We start from the raw sequence: 24,200 nt of genomic DNA, 5'->3' as shown, positions 1-24,200 counted from the left end.
TTTGCCTTGGAATATTTAATTACTGTTACTAGTTTTAATGGGATTACAAAGGTGATTTTGATTTTAAAGGGGACAGCTTTATGATTGGGCCTTAGGGAGGATGAGACATTTGGGGGATACAGCATTCTCCCATATATGCGAGCATGGGGTCTAGCATGTTGTAGCCTCTAGTGGGTGTATTCACTATTTGGTCAAAGGTGTTTGTATTTATGAAGTCCAGGAATCTCTGTGCCTATAGATTTGAGGTTGTGTAGGATTCCCAGTCTATAGAGAGGTAATTAAAGTCTGCTATCAGTAGGGTTTTAGTTTGGATGGTAAGTGTCTCCAAGTATGCACTGCTTGCTTCTTGGGACATGGAGGCTGACCTATAACTGGCTAGGATATGGTACAGGATTTTGTCTGTGGTGATCACCATGTGGACGAACTCCAGCATGTCAACCTGTTTGACCATCCTAGAGGTATGCTTGTTATTGATATATATAGAGATGCCACCATCTTAAGCCTTGTCTTTGCAGCTACTGGTCAAAAAGTGTGGAAGGCACTGAAACCTTGCACTGCCTGGGTACTCTCTGCTACTTTAAACCATGTCTCAGTAGCTGCACAAATGTCTTTATTCTGAAGTGTGAGGAGGGCTTGGAGGGAATGTAGTTTTTTTAGGCTCCTACTGTGACACCCCTGCACTGGCCCAGTAATCAAGGAGTCTCAATCCTCACCACTGGCAACAATGGGGAATGTACATACTGGGAGGATGACAAGTACACACACAGTAAAGTGCAATTTCCCTTAAGAGCACACAGAGATCACAGTCAGTCTGGGGCTGTTTTTTCTCTTTCTCCAGATCCCCAATAAGACTCCCCACTGGCACAGCTATAAGGTTGAGATCTCAGGCAAACCAAGATCTCCAGTACCCTCTCTGTCCAACCAGTGCTTCGAATCCCTGCCCCAGTAGCTGACACACACTTCTTGAGATTTGATTTATGCACACACACACACACACACACACACACACACACACACACACACACACACACACACACACACACACACACACACACTCACAAACACACCTGGGAAAGGCTGGCATGGGTTTGCAAGCTATGCCCCCTTCTTCCCAGACTATAAGGCCCTTAGCAAAGGATGTCCAATCCTACTGTGCAATGTTACTATTAATCCAAATGGTAGTCTGACCAAGAGCAAGGCTATATAGGAGTGTCCTGTACAGTGTCACCAAATAGATATTCAAGTACTCTAAGAGCTTAAATATCTGTAAACAGACCAGCCACAACTAAAAGGTTTAAATATATTTAATAATAAATAATAAAAGAACAAGACAATACTCAGTAAGTAATCAGTTAAATCAGAGTTCAAAATCAAAGGAAATATTTAAAACAACATTGCAGGACAGTCTCAAATAAATAAAGAAAACATGAAAGCTACACTTTACTATATTCCTACCTGAATCTGAAAGAGTTACTATGCCGTAAAAACTTACAGCAAGGCAAGTGCAGAGGCGTGTGGATGTTTCCAGCTGATGTTGTTAGGTCAAAGACAAAATACAAAATGCATGATCTCCCTCTGAGAGAGTTCTTAAATTAATATCAAATATTACTGCTAGGTTAGCTTGGATGACATCACTTTTTGTCACCTGACTTCAGTTCCCAAGCTGAACCCCCTTTGTCAGAATCTAACAGAATTTTAGCATCTCCCAGTGAAAAATACAATCTTAAACCTTGTAATTACTTCTCTTTCAAGACAATACAAAAGACTTATAGCTCTAGACATTGTATCTGCTACTGCACTGAAACTGAGCGATAACATATCATTTATTATTTGGTTATGAAACTATTTAATTTCAACTATTTTCTCTGAATTTTTTTTCCAGTTAACCTCCCATGTTCCAGTTTCCATTAAACATATACATCTAAACAGTCACAATAGTGCAGGTACATTCCTGGTATTCCAATAGGGCATGCTGTGGTTACATGTTAGCTCAGTACGTTACACACACTTCTGTATAAATCATATTAATATTCATAAATGACACATAATTATTTACAAAATTCCAGATAGCTGGGCTACCAGTATTTCCCTTTGTTACACTTCTTCCCCCTGAAAACACAAGCTAGTTTTTCAAGTGACCTTTGAGAAACGTTGCTTGAGAGGGTTGGGCCTATCTGGAAATACCTTACCACATTCCCTGTCTTGACAGCCCATTTAGCCCATTTGTGTTGGCATTGCTAACCCCACTGTGGTGCTGCACTAGGCTCTACCTTAGTAACTTGGCATTTTGATGGATGGCTTGATGTAGCCACGTTAAGGGATTGTGGTCTGTAACTACAGTGAATTTCCTTCTATACAGATAAGGCTGAAGTTTCTGCCGTGCCCACACTATGGCTAGGCATTCCTTTTCTACAGCTGCATATCATTCCTCCCTGGGTTCAAGCCTACAACTGAGCTATACCACTGGATGCTCTTCTCCCTCAGAGGAGACCTGGCTGAGTACAGCCCCCACCCCATAGTTTGAAGCATCCACCTGAACAACAAATTATTTGCTGTAATCTGGACTGGCTAACACAGGAGGTCTTCCTAAAGTGCCTTTAAGCTTCTGGAATGCATGTTCACATGCTGGGGTCCCAGTACCTTATCTGGCTTGCTTTTCCTTGTCAGGTCTGTAAGGGGAACAGCTATGGTAGTATAATTGGGGACAAACTCTTTGTAGTACCCTGCTGTCCCTAAAAATTCCCTCACCTGCTTTTTGATAACAGGGGCAGGCCATGCCTGAATGGCTTCCACTTTGTCAGGTTCTGCCCTGATCTTGCCATTCCCCACTCTATGTCCCAGGTAGGAGACCTTTGCCATACCCATCTGACACTTACTGGGCTTAATGGTCAATCCTACCCTCTGTAGTCTGCCCAGCACCTCCCTGACATGCTGAAAGTACTCTTGCCAGGAACAGCTGTAGATGGCAATGTCATCTAGGTAAGCAAGGGCAAAATATCCTGATTCTGCTAGGATACAATCTACCAGCCTCTGGAAAGTCACTGGGGCATTTTTCATCCCAAAGGGCATCTTCATGAACTCCTACAAGCCAAATGGAGTCACAAAGGCTGACCTCTGTCTAGCACTAGGAGTCCAGGTCACCTGCCAGTAACTCTTGGTAAGATCAGTAGTGGTAAGATACTTAACCCCACCCAGCTGCTCTAGGACTTCATCTGGCCTAGGCTTGGGGTAAGCATCTGACTCTATGTGACTATTTAATTTCCTGTAGTCCACACAGAACCTGGTGCTGTCATCCTTCTTTGATACCAGCACCACTGGGGAGGCCCAGGGACTGATGGATTCCTGGATTACCCAGAGTTCCAACATTTCCTATATCCCCTCCCTCAGAGTCTGTTTGACTTTCTCAGGCACCCTATAAGGGGCCTGCTTAAAACACCTTTGGGATCGTGTATCGACATGGTGCTGCACCAAGTTCCAGTTATTTTATCTCTGTTGCAATATTCAATACTTCAAATACAACTGGTTTAGTCTCTGATTTCCATTTTCTGGTAATTGCTTTTTTGGCAGCCACAAGAATTAAACTTAGCAAGGCCTTACTATGTCTAGGCAATTCAGATCCTGTATCCCAGCTAAAAAAATCTTTTCCTTGGTTCAACCCATTTGCTCATCCAATATTTTTTAAGTCTGCCAACTCATTACACTCCCAAAATATACATTCCCAGGTACCCTTTTCTTCCCCATCACACTTCTAACATCTGCCAGCTACCTGAGGAAAACATTTGTTGTAGTTTGCTTGTGACATAAAAATACCATTGCAAACTCTTCAAAACAAAAATCCTAACTCTTCTAGAGTTTGTTGCATACTTGGAAGCAATACATATGTCCTCCTATTGTTTCCTTGTGCATTGCTTATCCTACTTCTCTTCCCAACCTTTTCTAACCTCCTCTGACTGATTCCAATACTTATTGTACAATATTTCACATGTCCTTCTAATTATCCCACTTTTAACAGCAGCTTCTGTTCTAGATTCAACTAAAAACTATACCAGAGCAGGACTTTCATTTAGGATTCCCCTATCCCTTTCATTTTGCTTATACTCTGATATCAATCCCTCATAAGGAAAGCAGTCTCTAGCCTGCAGTCATGGGCGCTCGCAGGCAGGTGCAAGGGGGTGCACTTGCACCCCCCTGGAACCGGCTGGCTGAGAAATTAATTTTATTTTAATTTAAAAAAAAAAAAAAAAACTTTTTTTTTGTTTTTTAAAGGGCATTCCTCTTTAAGAACACCCTTTGCATCTTGTCCAGTCGCACAGACGCAACAGGTGTTTGTGACCTGTTTTCATCTTCTGTGTCAGTGCGACCAATGGTTTACGTCTTTGTCTTTCGTGTGCCTACCGAGAATTTGAATTCAATAGGACGTTTGGACTGCGGACGTGCCAGATGAATGCAGAAGTGAGAGGTAGGTGTGTGACAATGTACCATCTTCAACAGTGCTTGTGCACTGTGTATCTTTAAAGTGTAGTTGGTGCTGGCACCTGCTCAGTCATGTAGGAATGTTTAAAGTATTTTTGCAAGATGTGAAAATATAGTCTATAAGGTACATAGATTTGCATTTTTCATACCAACTATAGGTTCATGGCTTTAGGGGAGAGAACAAAATGTGGCTAAGAATGTCTTCCATTAGTGCTCTATTCACATTGATTGGTATATCAATGCTGGTTGTATGAGGAGTATGTGGTTTGTAACAGCTAACATTTAAAGGCAAATTACAATCAGCAGGTATCACTCTGCAGTACCCAAAAGTCTGTCTAATAAAACTAGCTAAAGCTTAAATGAATGCCATTTTTTCATGTTGTGAATTTCAGTAGTGCAGTAATTTGTTTAACATCCTTTTCTGTTAATAAGCACTGACTCTTGTATCATAGAGTTTAACTCCACAAGACCCATCATTACCTTTAAAAGCCAGAAAATAGAACCTGATCTCTCCACGATGTGTCCGGATAACCAGATAGTATGCAGCCAATAAACCAGTAAACGTAGCAGCTGTACAATAAAGTAAACTTTTATTTCAGAAAACGAGTGGGTAAATGATAAGCGCTTTCGCGTGGAAACAACCACGCTTCCTCAGATAACAATTACTCCCACAAACAGAGTTTAAATAGTATGACAATTAGTACAAAGCTTAATCTAATTAATCACTGCAATTAGCAATTAAAGGGAAAAAAATAAAAATGATATTCAAGTTGCTCTTGCTCTAGCAAAATCTGGTAAATATATGCATTCTTTGTAGGTACATCATCTACAAAGTTTATAACCACTGTGCGCCAACATAATCATAATCACTGAAAGATTAAATTGTAGAAGTGTATTCATATAAATATAAGCATAAATATGTATAGTTAAAAAAGTTTTTCAGCTACCCGATGAGAAAATATATAGTAAAAATAACGCCATAAAATTGTCTCATGACACACAACGTTACACACTTACTTAGCATACCAAGTTTCTCAGTTGAGCAACAGAATCTTTAGAACAACAAAGTTAAAACAATGTATGGTATTTAATATTAACAAAAATTTTCGGTCAGAAAATGTATGAAGTGTGAATAACTTAGTCATCATCAGTTTCAATGAATATCACTAAAAAAGAAGAGACGACTATGTTTACTGGATCTTAGTTCAAACAATCAGACTATCTGATAAGTGCAATAATTACTATGAACTCTGAAAGATATATATATGAAAGGCAATCAAAACTAATAACAAATAATTAAAATTAATGATTAAATTCTGCAGGAAATATTTATATAAATTATATAATGTATATAGTGGAAAAATAATTATATACATTATTACATTATTATTTTTTTATTACCTTTAAAAGGTTATACCAGTTCAGCTTACTTTTTTTAGTTGGTATCCGTGTTTAAAACAAGTACCATAGCATGGGAATTTATGCACTAAACATGCTGTGGTGCATAACAGAATGAATGATGGTGCAGAGTGTTTTTATTAATGTTGCGCACAATTATTACCAAGTGTTTCATCGTATGTTTTCTTAGTCATTAGTGTCTGAGTGGTGAACCTTTAAGGGGACGTATTTGATCCAGGTTTTACAGGCACAAGACCACCCTCCATTCCCATTAATTGGTCAAGCGGTCAATTGTACACAGACGTTAGCCTCTAGGAGGGGAGTCATTCTAGGTAATAACCTGTTTTGCTAAAGTTTTTGAATAAAATTCCATGAAAATTTAGTTTACTGGTTGTAGACGGGCATGTGGGCTGCATTTATCCTTGGATTGAAATTATAAAGCCATTTACTGTGTAATGGATCATTAGTAGCTTTACTTCAAATACTTTTATTTAAAATGAAGGAGGATCTGTCAGTCTGTGATGAAGTCTCAAGAATTTAAAGCTTAATCTCACCCTCTCTTGCCTTATTTTTATTTTTCCCTTTGGAGATTTAATTCTGACATAAATGAAACTGTTAGTTCTTGTCATCACACTTTTCTAGTGACTTGAGAAGTGTCCCATGTTAGTAGACTGATGCTGACTAACTTGCATGCATACTTGAAGTCAGAATTTTTATACAGTCTGTTGTTGGAAGGTCTTATTTTATTATTTTTACTTTGTTTGCTAGTATTTGATATCTAACCTTTGTGCGGGAAGAATTTCCTTGTGTTGGACCTTTTTGTACGAGACTGCTGAAGTGTTTGTTTTACTGTGTATGGGAAGAATGAAGTTAAGATGGTTAAGACCTGGGAGAAGGATGGTATCTAATTCCTTAGTTTAGGATTCATAACTGTATGCAGGCTATTAATACTCATTAATTATTTATTTATATTTTAGTTTATTCTTTGAATATATTTGACTTGTTTCATTTTGACAAAAAATGTACAGGCATGAATTTGGTTAATCAACATTTAAATCAGTGTTGTGGTATCATAAGCTATAGGGGGTTATTCCTTACCTAGGAGATAACCACCATCCACCTTTAAGAGGGTCACAGCTTTCTTGCTGACAATGCTTTATATCTGTGGGCTTTGTTAAACTGATTGTTAGCTAACCATCTTTTCAAGGCTCTGAAGATAATTCCTCTAATGGGAAATAACTTCATTTATGTCATTTTGCCGTAAAAAATATTTTTTGTGGGAATTTGATTAATTTTAAGCTACAAAATGATTTTTGTGGGACTGTCATGTTACTGAAGGGATTTTTACTTGTGTAATGCTTGTGTGGGGGGAAAAGGCCGTGTAAAAATATTTTTTATTGATGTATTCTATGTGTGTGTGTGTGTGTGTGTGTGTGTGTGTGTGTGTGTGTGTGTGTGTGTGTGTGTGTGTGTCCAGGCAGGATTTCTTTCTTCTAGGACTGTCAAAGTTTTACCGCAGAACCTTGATGTTCCTGCCCAAGGGTTTACTGACTCAGTCAGGTTTTGCAGTCTCCTTGTGAGACTTCTTTCCCATATTGAACACTAAGCAATTGTCTGTCTCCATGGTTCTTGCTACTCCTGTCTGCAAGAAGAAGAAAGTTAAGAAGTCCTTGGGTGCCTGTCTCCATCACTGCCTCAGTCATTGGTGAGTGACTCTTTTGTGGCCAAAGCAGTTTCTTTGGATCATCCATCTTTTGCCTTCTGGTTCCTCTGGGTGCAGCTCTTCAGGAAGCCATTAATGACTGGGAGATTGACATGTTCCCTATTCACTGGGCAAGGAAAAAAACACATTGGTTGACCTTCCGGGTATGAGTGGTTGAAGGTATACTGCTTAGCTGGGGTAAGGTACCTGATTCCCAGGCTAGTGCTCCTGTCATGAGTCAGTCCATTTCCAGGGATTTCCCTAGGAAGAAAAAGCAGAAACTTAAAAATGTCTCTTCTCCTGTGTCTGTTGTTGAGTCAGGTCTACTAATAGCATCATTTAAAAGAGGGAAAAACTTGGCTAGGCTTGTAAGGGCCTCAGGGCCATTAGCCTAGTAACCTCTTATGATCCTGTGAAGCTTGCTTGTAAGCAGTCTGCTGTATAAAAACTGTGAAGATGCAGCCTACACTTACGGACATTTCATTGGCCTAGACAGAGTGAGAGAGAGAGGTTTTTTTTCTTTTCTTTTACGAACAATATGGCTCCTTGTTTGCATATATGCCTACAAAATCTTGCATGTTAAAGGTTAAAATAAACAATAAGTGATATAAATCCTTGGAAGTATGATAGTATTTATGAAGTAATGTATGTACTGTGCTATTTTCTTTTCTTCAAAATGTTTATTGGTTGTGGAAAACTTTCATACCTCACAATTCAGATTTTTGCCTCATATTTTCAATTTGTTTCTCATAAAATTGTGTTTTTTTGGCAAATCATTGAAGACTGAAGTCAGAAAATAATGGCAGGCATTTGAGTTTGACTTCATATCCTCAGAAAATGCATACTAATGCAAACTTTGTTGTTCTATGCACTTTCTAAGGAGGTCGGGGGGTTGTATGTGTGTATCATACCTGTCAACTGTACAGATTTCCACAGAATGTACAGACTTTTGCCTTATATTTTTGGTCTGTTCCTCATAAAAATTCATTTTTTTTGGACAAATCACTGGGATGAGCTAAGGATTAAACTTACTAAATAATGACGTATTTGATTTTCAGACTTCATATCCTGTAGAAAATGTATTCTAACACAAATCCTGTTATTCTAGCAACTTTCTAAATGTGGCCCTAGTTTTGGGCCTTTGTCCCCAACATTATAACAGGCTTTGTCCAGATTTTTTGTGCTAAGAGATTGAGAGGTACTGTGTGTGTGTGTGTGTGTGTGTGTGTGTGTGTGTGTGTGTGTGTGTGTGTGTGTTATATATTTAATATAAGAGGGAGGTAGAATACCCCTCAGCTGTCCAGGTTTTTGCAGAATTTCCAGATTTTTGCCTCATATTCCTCCTGAGGTTTTCTCCCTGGGCCTCCACTGAAAAAGGGATTTTGCACAGATGGACTATCCTGGTTAACAAATGCCAAATAAATAAAAAAGGATTGAAGTTGCTAAATAATAACAGACATTTGAGTTTTAGATGTCATATCCTTTAGAAAAATGCATACTAACACAAATCTTGTTATTCTACAATTATTACGTTCATGAGAGCAATATTTATAATCCGTCTCTATTTATTTTAGGCTTTGTCCAGATTTCTTGCACTAAGAGGTTGAGTTGTGCATGTGTGAGGGTGAAATGCCCTATTTAGAGTTAGCAGGTGGAATTTATTTTCACGTACATTTTCAAGGAATTGTGAGCTTCAAGGGAAGAGATGTTTACTGCTGTTCATGCTAAGTCTGCTTAAAATGTGCAACTGTTTTGTTTAGCACATGGCATCACTATTGTGGTATAGCATTTTAAAGCAGTGTTAGTAGCACAGCAGGTAGCATGCTTGCATCTTGATGAAGAGGGCTGTAGGTTCTTCTCCCACAGCATGTAGATTTGTATTTTAAGAGGGTGGGGTGCTGCAGTTCTGAATATGTCCTCCTTTGGATGAGATGCCTAGTAACTATGAACCTGTTTTTCAGCTTGACACCCATTCCCTATTGCAATATGCCAGCTTACCACGTTTTTAATGTAACATAGGCAATTTATTATTTAAGGGCAGCAGGCAATGAATTTGTAGATGAAACAATGAAATATAAAGCTGTCTTCTAGCAACAACATCTTCATTAGTTTCAGATCTCTTTAATGTGGAATTATTCAGATGACTTTTACTTCTGCAGACATTGTGCATATTGATTGATATTGTTGGATTGTATGACAGATGTTTGAGTGGCCCTTTATGGTTGAAATGTTCTGAATTGGGCAGGTTGTCATCATTGGTTCATATGATTTGTTTCATTGCTTAAAGGAAAAATGTTCAGAACACACTCTTAACAAGTGGTGCTGTATTGTACAAGGGATATAATTCAATTATTATATAGTATAATTAATACAGTCAGGAATGTGAATCAAAGAACTTTTGCATGGTTCTAAAAATGTGTGCAAGGAGCGTATGATTTGAAAACAGCCCAAAGGTAAACATACCCTGCCACTGGCCAGATGCATTTTCTTTGAATGTGGGTTTTAATGCTGTTTCAGTGAATGTGGGTTTCAAAGGTAGAGAAGTTTTAATGCCAAGTCTGTTTTCATTGTAAGACTATTGCTTTGTTTAGGTATAGTAAATGTCTATCAGTGTTTGTGCTGTAAAATTTGAAATAAAAGTTGTAAATGAAATCCAAATATCTGTAATCATTGTAGAAGTAAAGCATAAAACAGTATGCACACTGAGAGATTTGAACAGTGTCTATGACAAATGGGGAGAAATATCCAAGTAATGGGATACTGGAATGGCTGCAGGGGGGAATGCTGCGTGGGCAGAGGGGGTGGGGCTGCATGGGCGGGGCTCTGGGTTTGCACCCCCCCCCCTGCAAAAAATCCTGTGGGCTCCCTTGCCTGCAGTCCAGATGTCTTCTTGGCTTCTTCCCATTCTATTAATATTCCCTCCCTAGTTATTTGTTCTTAATATCTTGGTTCCATTGCCAGTTTTCTCCAATAAATTCCACCCCCCTTGCCTATTCAATGTACCCCTAATTGCAGTCATCTCTGTCAGTAAAATCTCCTCTCTCCATTCTCATGTTGGCTTTTTTCTTAGAATATTTCCTCCTACTTTATAAATATAATATTCTGTATGGCTGTTTTTATTCTCCTTAAGAATCTGCATCCAGAATCCCACTCTTTCTTTATTCCTTGAATTTTTTCTCTGTTTCATCATCATCATCCCTTTCCACTTTGAATTATAGTTTTCTGTTTTTTGCATATGAGCCTTAAATCTGTAACTCCAAAATATCCCTTCAAATCAGATAACACTAAACCACCTTGTTCTGTTGGGTCAGCTCATCCCACTTGACCCTTGCCCTCTTTCCCACCTAGAAAAATTCCATCAACTCTTTATTACTTTTTTTTTACAACTTCTCATCTGGTTGATAAAATATGCCTGACCTGTATATAAAACTAAAAGAACTAAAACATTTTCATGGATTGTATCTATCCATATTCATAAACAAGAACTTCAAGTTTCTCATTTTTTATTGTTTTATTTAGATTCTTCTCACATATCCTTAGCTGCCATAACATAATCCTTTTTATTCCATACCCCTAAAAACTTCATTTTATCATGTCCCCATAAATTTGGGTATTGCTGACATGTTCATGTGTTGATGCATAGTTTACAGCTATAGCCTTTGTTTTATCTTCATTAATTTTATATCCAGAAAAGACTTGAAAACATCTTGCCACCATGTTGCTCAGCTCTATTGGCATGCATTACTAAGTAGCAACAAATAGCTGGAAAAGTTTACTGGCAATGAATTACTCTGCATTCTGTGAAATTAAGGTGGCAATAGACTTCATTTTATATTACTGAACAGGATGACTTTCTTATTAATTATCACTGCTTGTTCCTTAACTAATGTATTTGGTTAAGTACTGCTAGCTAAACAACTTAAATTGCGGTATTTCCTTGTTTGTTTCTTATTCCCACTTTTTTACTTCACCTACACCCTTTCTAGCTTCATATTAACATCTGTCTCTCTCTCGCCTTCCTTACAGTCCCTTAAACACATTCTAAGATCCAACAAAAACAAAACAAAACAAAAAAAACTGAAGCAACTGCCTGCATACAAGAACACGAAGAGCGGAACCTCATACTAACCAGTAAAAGCTACTGCAAGTCCTACTTTTATCAACAGACTGAGCAATGTAGGTCTATTATAATCTTCTCTCTGTAATACTCTTACTGATTCTTCTGCTGTGTATACTACTGGACCCACTTCCTTTTCTTCCCATTTATTGTAACAAATACATTTTACAAAGTTTTGCATTTATTTTATATTCTTATATTTTATTTATCTTATATAGCACATTTATTTTATATTTTTATATTTTATTCTCCTGTTAATTGTAACAAATATATACAGTTTCCCAAAGCTTTACATTTATTTTATATTCTACTTCCCTGATGCTCTACGTAATCTGCTTTGAGTTCACATAGATAAACAGACCCCTTTAGGTACTGACCTGGGCTTTCTGGTTGATTGTTTTTCTCTTCTCACAGCTTTCTCCAAGTCCTGGTTCATAGTGCCCCCCCCCTTTCTTGTTCTCCTAATATAATTCTGTTGTACGTTTCCTAGCTCTGTCAAACCTGTTTTCTCACAGCTTTCTCCAAGCCTTGGCTCTTAGCCACCCCCCCACTTCTCTCGGTCTCCTAGCATAATCTTATTGTAAGTTTCCCAGCCCTGTCAGTCCTGTCTATTCCCTCCCTCTTCCTCATGAGAGTTTACTTATTCCTCCCCTGAGCGGAGATGCCATCTTTAAATACTTAGACCATCTGCTCTCCCTCCAGATTTCCTACCTTACTGATAGTTTTCTTTCCAGATAGCAACTCCACCTTTGGTTTCGACCCGCTCCGTTCACCCTCGCTATGCTTGGTCTCACTCCGCTCCCCTGCCCTACCCCCATTGTCACCCACCCCAACGTCAATTACATTTATACTTACTATAGCTCCTCACCCCTATCCCACCACTCAATTATCTCCCTCCATTTCCCCTCTCATTACACCACTAGCCACACCTCTTCACTTCCCCTCACATTACACCATTAGCCACACATACAACCAAACCCACACATACCCAACATCTTAACTTACCTCATCATTACCCCATTAGTACAACCTCTTCTCCACCACCACATCTCACTATTGCACACTGATTCTCACTCCTTTAGTCACCCACATCCCATACTACAATGTTCATCCCTCCTATCACTGCTCTACTTACCTTATCACTGTCTTTCAATATCCTACTACATCTAACCTCTCTAGATCTTTCTTCTACCTCTTCCTCCCACTGCCCATTATCCTTATCCTCTCTCCCTATACAGTCTGAACACAAGACTTCCTTCTCACATATTTCAGCCAGCCTTTACAACACAAGCATATTATTATATACCAGAGTAAAAATCGTTACTCAACATCACAGCAACAATAATATTTTCTCTATAAATTATCCAATCAAAGTAAAATGGAAACTGGAATACACTACTCTCCCATAGCTTGTAACAAACCTTTCACTATGCAGAGACATCCATCCCAACCTGGGTCCTATCTCCTCTTTTCTGTAACCCCCTAACTCCCATAAATCAATACACTATACTACAATTAATTAACTTACTAAGCATCAGAAATAAAATACCTGACTTCCATGCATGGATAGCCCACAACAAACTCGACCCAATTGTTTTCCCCAGATTTTGCCTGTCTTAGGGCAAACAGACCCTGAAAAAATGGTGGAGGCATCACTCTAATATACCTCATGTCTTTCACTATTGTCCCATATACAAAACTCATCCCACAGTTCTCCACAGCCAAACTTCTAGTTTCTTTCCTTAAAATTAATAATTTTAAAAACCTCTGTGTGATAGTCATTTACATTCCTCCAGGCAATAGCATCCCAATTCTTGAGGAAATCCTTTCCTGGGCATCTACTAACATAAAAAATGAGACTATCATACTGGGAGACATAAATATCAACTGACTAGACATATCTCTACATCACTCTAACCGTAATATCAATCGATATAAGTTCACCTAACTAGTTAACACCATAACCAGACCTAATAAAATTAATTCTAATGACTCTATCCTAAACTGAATTTTAGTGTCTGACCCAAATAAGATCACGTCTGCTGGTACACTCTCCAATAGTATAAATGACCACTTACCGGCCTTTATATAATGTGAATGTACCACAACAATTAATAAACATTAGTAGAGGGTTACCAGAGATGAATCCCAGTTCTGCCCATTTAGCTTTAACTAAAGGTTACTTAACATCAACTGGGATGCACTAAAATCACTTCCCCTTGATGAGGCAGTTGAGTTCTTCAACTCAGCCTTCCTTAGCATACTAAACAATCTCGCTCCCCTTAGGCAAAGGAGAGTAAAGACCAACCATGCCAGTTGGCTAACAAGATCAACTAAGGATCTCATGAAACACAGGGACAAATCATGGAAAACCTGGCAAAAAAACAATACCTATCTGACCTCACCCAATACAAACAGCTATGAAACCGGGTTAAGCACTACCTTACATTACAAAATCAACACAAGCAAAACCCAAAGAAATTCTGGAGCTCTCTCAACTCTTTATTAAACCCAGGTTCTAGTAGTAATCCTTGCCCAGACCCAAATAAAACACCCATTGAAATTGCTGCAACCTCCAACTCCTATTTCATAGATACTAATCTAATCTAACTGCTACCTTTTCCAAGACCAACTTGTCCACCACAGACCTCTCCACAGCTAACATCAGTATAACCCCTATTCCCAACTTTACTCTGTGACCTATACCCACCTTGACTATTAAAAAATGCTTCTAAAACTCAAACCATGCACAAATGCCCTGACAGTATACCTGCCAAATACCTGTAAATCTCAGAAAACTCAATCGCTTACCCTATCGGCATACTTCTTAACAGATCTGTCCAAGAATCCTATGTGCCCATCATCTGAAAAAAAGCTTATATCCTCCCTCTACACAAGGGGGGCCCCAACATAGACACCACCAACTTCTGCCTCATTGCTATACTATCACCCATCTCTAAGATTCTGGAAAATGTATTAATTCTCAACTTCTTCACCGTCTGACTCACAACCACATCCTCTCCCCACCCAACACAAATTTAGGTCAGGATATAGTACCACCACTGCCCTCATATCCTTCATGGACACTGTCAATGCCCTCACCTCCACTGAAATTTGGATGTCTAATAATCATCTTGCCCTGAACCTCAACAAAACCAAACTAGTATTATTTGCCCCCAAAAAGTCCACACCCCTACAAAAAGAGAACTTCACCATTCAATCCCTAAATGGTACCACCTTCAACATTGTACCTAGCACAAAACTTCTAGCTGTCATCATAAATAAAAACCTCACATTTGACCTGCACATCTAGCCCAACATCAAAAAGACACATCAAAAGCTTGGCACACTACTGGCACAAACATCTACTCAGTTTATCAGCCCAACTTTTCCTTGCCTCTTCTTTTCTATTACCCCCTTTTATATGGTGCCCCCCTCCCCACCAACATTCAGTCCTCTCTAAAGTTCAAACTAGACTCATGCTACAACAAAATTGCTAAGTTTGGAACTAATGCCCCTACTCATCCCACCATTGCTTATCATTATGCAACCTAAAATGTCTTGAACTCCCCAACTATCTCACCTTTATCCAACTAACTACAGCTCACAAACTCATTCATAATCCATCCATGTGCCCTGCTCTATCTTCTATACTTACTTTATACCATCCTAACAGACTACTCTGATCCAACAACCAGCTGCTTGTAAATGTAGAAAAACCCAAATATTCGGCTGGCCAGATGCTTTACTCCTTTGCTATTGCAAAACTTTAGAACTCCCTCCTCTAAAACTTAGATCCACCCACTCAGTAACCCTCTTCAAGACATCTCTGAAACAAAAGCTCTCCTCATCTTGGCTGTGTGCATGTGCTAACACCACATCTCATATAACCTAACTTCAACCATCACAGCTATTTTCACCCCCACTCTACTATTCTGACATCCTATTTTCATATCCACGTCTTTTTACTTACTCTGCCTCTCCATCCTGTCCACTTTCCTCTTCTACTAACCCTCATTGTCCTACCATTGACCCTTCGTGTCTACTTCCTTCTCTTCCTAGCCCTTATAGGCTTACCATTAAACCAGGCTAGACATTCAGGTACTCTCGCAGCCTACCTTAATATCATACCACCACTTATATCTGAAAGAATATCCACCAGCTTTGTGATTCCTGCAACAGGACGCATATAGCCTATCGCTCAGCTATTACACCTCCTAAATGTGTGAAAAGTTTAAGTACCTAGTCTTTAACTAATTCCTATATCTGCTTTGCACTCAATGCATGAAGTGCCCTCTATAAATTTTGCTAGCTAAAAACTGCTCATATGGAATGTTCACATGTATATACTCCGTATTGCTTGTATAATATCTTTGATTTGAGAATGATTACTTATGTACTGTTTTTTTTACCAATTGTATAAGCTGCCAATATCTACTAAATATCTTTATTAATGTAAATTCTGTACTGTTTGTGAAATGTCTTTATATGGGGAGGTTTTTCTCCCCGGGACTATACTGAAAATGGGCACTTCTGGCCCAGCTGGACCATCCCAGTAAACAAATGCAAATAAATAAGTAATAAATAAATCTCAAGATATTCCACAACACTGAGATGTCCTTTTTCTGGTTTTTATCAGGTACAAAATAATATCATCTGCAAATAAAGCCAACTTTTCTTGATTACCATAGCACTTATATCCTTGAATTTCTGAGTCTCTTATTTCCTTTGTCAGTGCCCCTAAATATAAACAAATAACAAAGGGGAAAGAGGATACCCCTGCCTGGGTTCTCTGTTCAGACACAATTTGTCAGAGTGGAACTCTCCCACTTTAATAATTAACCTTATTATTGTATGAGGGAAGGCAAATGCTTCCATTTTCCTACTCATAAAATCCCAGCTTACTCTGTTGAATGCTTTGTCTATATCAAGATCCACCAAAAACAGCAGTATTACACTTTCCCTCTGAATCATCATTGCCCTATTAATGTCAAATGCTTGTCTCCCCTCCACAAAACCACATCGATCCATATCTATCAATTTTGGCAACACCTTTGCCATTCTTTTAGCTATTATAAACATAAGCACTTTATAATCCTGGTTTAAAATTGAAATAAGCCTGCATAAAGCTGGGTCTGATGAGTTTTTACCATCTTTAGGTATTACAACCACCATAGCTTTCTTCCAGGACATTAGTGATTCCCCTCCTTTTAAAGTATTGTTAAACAAAACCTTCTAGATCTTTTTCTACTTCCTTCCCTCCTAGCTTCCAAAATTCCACAGAAATACCATCTATTTCTGGAGACATTCTTACAGATTGATTGTACATCCCAGTTGCTATCTCATCTTCTCCTGTCTTAATGGTTAATTGTTGGGCCACATCTACATCTAACATTGGCATATTTTAGTCTTCCATATTCAATAAATATTTCCATTTGTGCTCTTGCTTAATTTCCTCATTTCTTCGCTTTTTATAAATGTTCATAAAAATCCTGAAATATCTCAAGTATTCTCTACAGGATCTCTGGTTAAAGGCTGCCTAAGTTTAGCAACAATTCTTTCTAATTTCTGATGCCTAACTTGATGTGCTAAAAGTTATTGCGTCTGGAACTGTTATCAAAAAATAGTTGCTTTACAGCAATCTTTTTAAACTCATGCATATTATCCAGATACTCCCTTATTTTCTCTTTAGCACTCTGCATTTGCACCTCTTCTTATTCTGTGAGATTCTCCTTATTCTGCAATACTTTAACATTTATCAGCCCCTTAAAATAATTCCTGTTACATCTTAACCATATCTATTTTTCTTTTATTTCTAGTCTTATTTTTAAATTCTACTTTCATTTTATCTCACTCAGTAACTATAACTTCTGAAGAAATTTCCAATTTATCTAATAACTCTCACCCATTCCTTAAACTATTCTCTTTTAACAAGTAGGTGGGGAAGCGCCAGTGTCTCATTTTTGCTTCATTACCCTGCATTTTTATCTTAGCAGTTATTGGTGCATGGTCTGAAATAGTTGCTGGATGTGTGTTGAAGCTTTCATTTAAATGCACATGTTCCTATAAAATATAATTTCTGTCTAGTCTAGCCCAGTTATTGTATTTTATGGAATAATATGTAAATCTTCTCCGAGTTCCTACTACTGAATTCACGTCTTCCACACCAAATATTTTCATAAATATCTTCAGAAATAAACCCTCTCTTGATATATTTTCGCTTCTAGGCCCCAAAGATACATGCTCAAATTTCAGTCTCCACCTACAAGTAATATCCCATGCTGAAAGTTGATTATTTCTCCCCAAATTTTCTTAAGCTCCATAGCAGCATTTTTGGGTGGAATGCAAGCACACACCAGTATAATTCTCCTCACTTGCCAGTAACGCCATACTAGCATAAATCTACAATTATTATCTTCCCTCTTCTATCACTGTTGGAGTTCCTCTAGCAATTAGTATAAATACTCCATTTTCCTTTGTCCCTGATACTCTGCTGAATATCCATCCTGTAATCCTTTCTTTATCAAATTCACATGCTTACTTCTTTCCAGATGTGTCTTCTGTAGCATTGCTATTTGCAGTCTACATTTCTTAATATAATTCAATACAATTTTTGTCTATACCTGTGAAACCATTCATATTCCAAAATGATATGGATAGTGTAACCATTATGATATGAAGTTATTATTCCCACCTATTATATATGACAGCTTTTATAAATGTCTATTTCCAGCATTTGTGTTACATGCATCTACTAATGTTTGGCAGGTTGATCTTTTATACAGTTGTTTCTTGTCATCTCTATTTGAACCTATGTCACATTTGAAAGACGTTTTGTTTTAATGAAAAACCTACAAACACATCCCCAGAATACCCCCATAACCTATTAACTTAAAAAAACAAACAAAACTATGTATATTTTCAAATAATGAAGTTTCATCCTCCTGATAGGAACAGTTGTCTGAAATTGACAGCTGCACATACAGGCATTACCTAACCTAAAATTAAGGTTATCCAAACTAAAACACATCCCAGCCTCTGCTCCTACTTATAACCAATTGCTGTCTGTTCTTGTATTATCTTTACCCCCCCCCCCATAATGTGAAAAAGAGCTTGTGAGCTTTCAGAAAACATTAACTTTTAGCCATAAAAACTGCTCTGGTTTTTGCTGCCTGCCCTTGTACTCAACTTATCTCCATGGAAACATAAGAACAAAATGTACGACTGCCCTTAGTATGTGAACTGTTCAGCTCACACTGATAATTTACTGCTAAAGGAAAACTTTTCATTATATTCAGTGTTCTCTTATTTACTTGCTTACACTAAAAACATGTTAACATATTAAGTTAAGGGCATTAATCCAGTCACCTCTACAAAAGTAAGAGGAAACATATCAGCTCTACATATGTTAAGAATATGTGTACTTTAACACCCATACCCAGCATCAACAACCCAAGATCACAACCTATTAACTTAAACATCCTTTTGTGCCGCATTTCTTCTCTTTTCACATTATAATGCCTACATTTCTTAAAACTGAAAAAGGCACTTGTTTTCTTAGGATCTGTATCACATTTAGCAATAACAGAAAATGCTTTAGTATATCCATCCATCCATCCACAACCCCTTTTTCAAAATTTGCACATGGGGTTGGGCTGTCACTTTAGCAGTGACAATCATCTAGAGCCAACTTTCACACTGCTGGATGGCTAGCCCTGTCATGGTTCTTCTTCTACACCATATACTCATATACATGCTCACAAGTATGACCAATTTAGAGTGCCCAGTCCACTTACTGCATGTCTTTGGAATTTGGGAAGAAACTAGAATACCTGGAGGATACACATGCAAACATAGGGAGGACATGCAGACTATACACAGAAGGCACCCCAGCCAATAATTTAATCGGGAACATCTTGCTGTGAGGTGGCAATGCTATCCACTGCACCATTGTGCCACCCTAAAATGCTTTACTGAATAACATGCAATTTATATCTTGAATTGTTTTATACAAATCCTGTTAAAAATAAAAACAGTTTTACTTCCAGTTACCCCTTTCCTTTTTCTTCCCTTCCCCTTAGTGCCCTTCCAAACATTAATTACAAGAACTAGAGCATATGCTTTTCAGTACCCCAGAAGTAGAACAACGTCAACAAAAGTCCAGTCTTTCCACTTTTTTGCACAACCATATTTCACAAATGTGATTGACGCTTCATAATCTCTCACTGCTTCAGTTCAAGGTACTCTCAATTCTTCTAGTCAACTTCTGTGCTTTTTTTATGTCTCAAGCATTTTCCTTTGGAACACCAGAGAAGGTTTCACTGGCAAAGTCTCTTTATGAGCTGTCTTATCAGACGAATGAGAATCAGAGTCTCTGTCTGTTTGATGGCTCACTTTTTGTTAGACAATCTTTGTATTTACTCCTTAGCCTGTTCAGCATCAAAAAATGACTATATTCATCCAGGAAAAAATATTCTGAAGAGAACTGGATACAGCAGCTTGAATGACACACCTGCCTCTCGACATTCCATGATTTCTGGGATAAATCTGCTTCCCTTTTGCCGGGTGTACAGTGAATAATCATTTTCCACAAACATTTGACTGTCTCCAATTTTTAATACTTTGCATTTCTGAAACAGTTTTGTCGGGAATCAACTCTTTCTGCTTGTATCATTGCATCTTTACTAATACAAGTCTTGGGTGCTTTCTCATGGCCAAGTTTGGAACATACCATTTCATTTAACAACTCCTGCATTCCAATTGCTTATTTGTGCTTTCATAACAATTAATAGTCTGCTCCTTTCAATGTCTCTGCTACAGCAGAAAATCATAGGTTCTGCTCTGTCCTCTAACTCTATCATTTTTTGAAACATCTCTTCTTGAGCAGTCTCTTACTCGGCCAGCCTTTTTTTTGCATTTTAACCTCTGATTTTTGCAGTTTTATCAGTTCATCTGAATGTGTGGCCGTGGTGGTGCAGCGGTTAGCATTGTTGCCTCACAGCAAGAGGTTCTTTGGTTTGATTCTTAGCTGGAGTACCTTCTGTGTGGAGTCTGCATGTCCTCCCTGCAGACGAGTGACGTTTAAAGACATAAAGGTAGGCGTGTGTGTAAATGGGTATACATTTGTTGAAGGTTGGACATCGGTCTGGCACCTTGGTACTGTAAAAATCTACTGCCAGTCATAAGCAAACCAGCATTCTGCTTTGGCGACCCCTAACCAGGAAAAGCGAAAGATATTACTATCAGTTCATCTGAATATCTTTTTGAATCTTCTTCCATTTTTCCAGCCTTTTGTTATTTCAGTTGATATGCTCTTTTAATGTTTCATTTATTTTAATCAGCTCTGAGTGCATGTAATTTATTACACCAGCAATGGAGCTTGAGTTGCTTTTGCTGAACTGCTGCAGGATCTTTCTCAGTCAGTGTGTTTTCTCCTCACCTTTTTTAGTTGATTTTCTTTCAGGTTCTCTAAGTGTCTTCTTTGCTGACATCCAGACAATGTACTAGCCAGTAATTAAATTTACTAAGACTGGCAGAGTTACTGTCCCTTTTCCTCTCAGTTTCTTTTTTCACCTTGGGAGAACTGAAATTAAGCTGTTGATCATTGCGCAGCCATCTTGAGGGTCTGTCCAATAAAGTTTATTCTTCTCTGTCATTGGGCAACTCATTTGGCTCAGCCTCAATTGTTTTGCCTTTCTTTCCTCTTAGCTCTTTCCATGTTTTTTTCAATAAATGATTTAGGAGGTATGACTCTGTCTCTCTCTCACTGCCTGTGCTGACTTTGGTGGTTTGCTATGCCATGGTTCTTCTCAAACAGGTAATCTTTAGGAGCACTCTAGTGACCATAGTCACACATGTTCTTAGTATTTACCTAAGATAACATAATACCTCAGTTAAAACTAAATGATTTGTTTTTAAAACAAAAAAGAAAGAAAGAAAAGAAAAACATAAAAGGAAAACACTAATAAACAAAAGTACTTTTCCCACTCAAACTAGTGAAAATCAAGCCCCTCACATCCCTGACCTCACATATACTGTGGGTGCACACACAGAATCTGCACCAGTAGATTTTCTTTTCAAACAAAAGCAATTACATGTTCAGCATTGTGGAGTTGGAGCTGAGGGAATGGATTTTTGGGGGGCTGGGGCTTGAGGGACTACAGGGAGGGAGCTGTGACTCCGTATCATAAATGTGCACAGTCCATATCAATGGGATGTGTTATGAACAACTGCCTAACTGCATCATCATCATCATCATCATACAAATGCAATCTCAAGACTGCCCTGCACTCTGTCATATCCTCATTTGTGAAAATGCACTGTGCCAAATAAAACAGAGTGAAAGTAGATTTCAGCAAACAAGATGTTTCATTTCACAGCATTACAACATATTTAAGATGGCCAAATCCGGACATTTCTTCCTGCAATGACATCCTGCTGGACAGTCCATACTTCTATGACTACCATGTTCTTTGCTTCAGTTAAGCACCACAATAAATAACTATTACACATTTGTACATATTTCTATTGATCCATATCACAGTAAGGAATTTTTGATGTTATTATCACAGTCTTCTCTAATATTTAGAGAAAAAAAATTATAAAACTAGTTTTCCAAACTCGTTGCCCAAACTATGACTGCACTGTGAAGCAAATGAACATTTTAAAGCTGCAAGATGGTTATTTTTCTCCAGTTTCTGCTATAAGTCAAGAGGCGACTAGTTAAATCATGTATGTGTAGGGACTGTTTTCACATGCATACCTTGGATAATACATCAGAGAAAATTATTTTGAAGAGGGTGATTCACTCTAGTGAGTCCTGAAACATTCAAACCATTGTAGAACCTACCCCTACATGCCCCTAGATTGCTGTATAGCTCTGATGTCACCCAGGTACTACTCAGTGATATATTCAGTATGGCTCTTCTAAGATGATATATAATAAAAAATGTGGCACAAGAGCAAAAGCAAGGGTCAAATCTTATATTCAAAGCCAGATACTTTTATTAGTAAAACAATGGATAAGCGCTTTCGCTAAAAAATAGCTTCATCAGATCACAATGTTTGCTTAACATAGACAGTTTAAATACTAAAGCACATGGTGAGTACAATTCAAATGAACCAATCATCATCACACATCAATTAGTTCACTTAACATTTAAAGCAGCAAATACAAAAGTATATCAGTGCATTCATTACTGCTACTAATCATATAAAAATATATATATAAAAAACTAACTCCATTTAAAAAAGCGCATCCTTTGAATACAACAAATGATAGTATAAAACTTTAATAAAAGTTTTCTTGTTGTTAAAATCCATTATAAAAATTATTTATATATATCTATTACAATTTAAAAATGACTAAATATTCTCATATCTTTATGTGTCTGCATTTTCTAAGTACAGGTTTGATAGAGACTTTGTCATTTAGTCCTGAGCCTCTATCTGTTCTTAGCAAAATAATCCAGTTGTTTTCCTTCTCCTCTGTATATGTCATTATGTTACCTCCTCTTGCATTAGGTTCTATTACTTCTAGTACCCTAAATTGAAATTCATGTTGAGTGTTGTGTAAGACAGTGTGCTTGGCTAAAGCATTCTGTGTATTACTTTTTCTGATGTTATAAATATGCTCTCTTATCCTGTCACGTAGTGGGCGGTTTGTCTTACCCACATAAAATGATGAACATATTTTGCAAACTGCCAGGTAAACAACGTTAGGTGTCATACAATTCGCATGTGTTCTAAAATAAAATGTTTTACCATTATCTGGATGGATAAATGTGGTATTGCTGTCAATATAACAACAAAAATTACAATGACCACATTTTTCTGTATGTCCTGAACTAACATGCTGTATAACTTTCTTAGGATAACAGAGGAGTCTTTTAAGTTGTTTCTGTTCCTATATATAAAAGAGGGTTCTTTGCCAACTATGTTAGAAATCTCTTCATCAGCCTTTAGTATATCCCAATGTTTACATATGATATTCTTGACTTCAAATAAGTCTGTTGTATAACTTGTTGCAAATTTGACATTCAAGGGTGTCGAAGAAATATCAGTTCTAATGATATCCTGTACTGGACCAAAATAAGGTTTACCTCTAGCATCACGTGAATTGAGGGCTTCAGTAGTGTATTGATCTATTTCACTAATTTTGTAGCCCCTATTCTTTAATCTATTTCGTAAACATGACAGATCGTTTTCTAAGCCTATTTCTGACGGATTTAGCCTAGAACATCTTAAAGATTGTCCTTTAATTATATTTTTAAAAATGTGGGGTGGGTGCATACTTGTTCTATGTAGTAACATGTTGCTGTGACAAGGTTTCTGATATACCCCTGTGTTGATGAGACCATTGTGTAACCTTTCTACATAAACATCTAGGAACACCACTTTCTCATAGGAGTATTGCATAGTGAATTTCAAACAATTTGTCAAGCTATTCATGATGTTTAAAAACTTTTCTAAGTTATCTACTGTTCCATTCCATAGAAAAAAGACATTGTC

This window comes from Protopterus annectens, chromosome 10.part0 (genome assembly GCF_019279795.1).
Source record: "Protopterus annectens isolate FY-2018-M chromosome 10.part0, PAN1.0, whole genome shotgun sequence".
NCBI classification, from domain to species: Eukaryota; Metazoa; Chordata; order Ceratodontiformes; family Protopteridae; genus Protopterus; species Protopterus annectens.
This window is presented reverse-complemented; position numbering follows the sequence as displayed.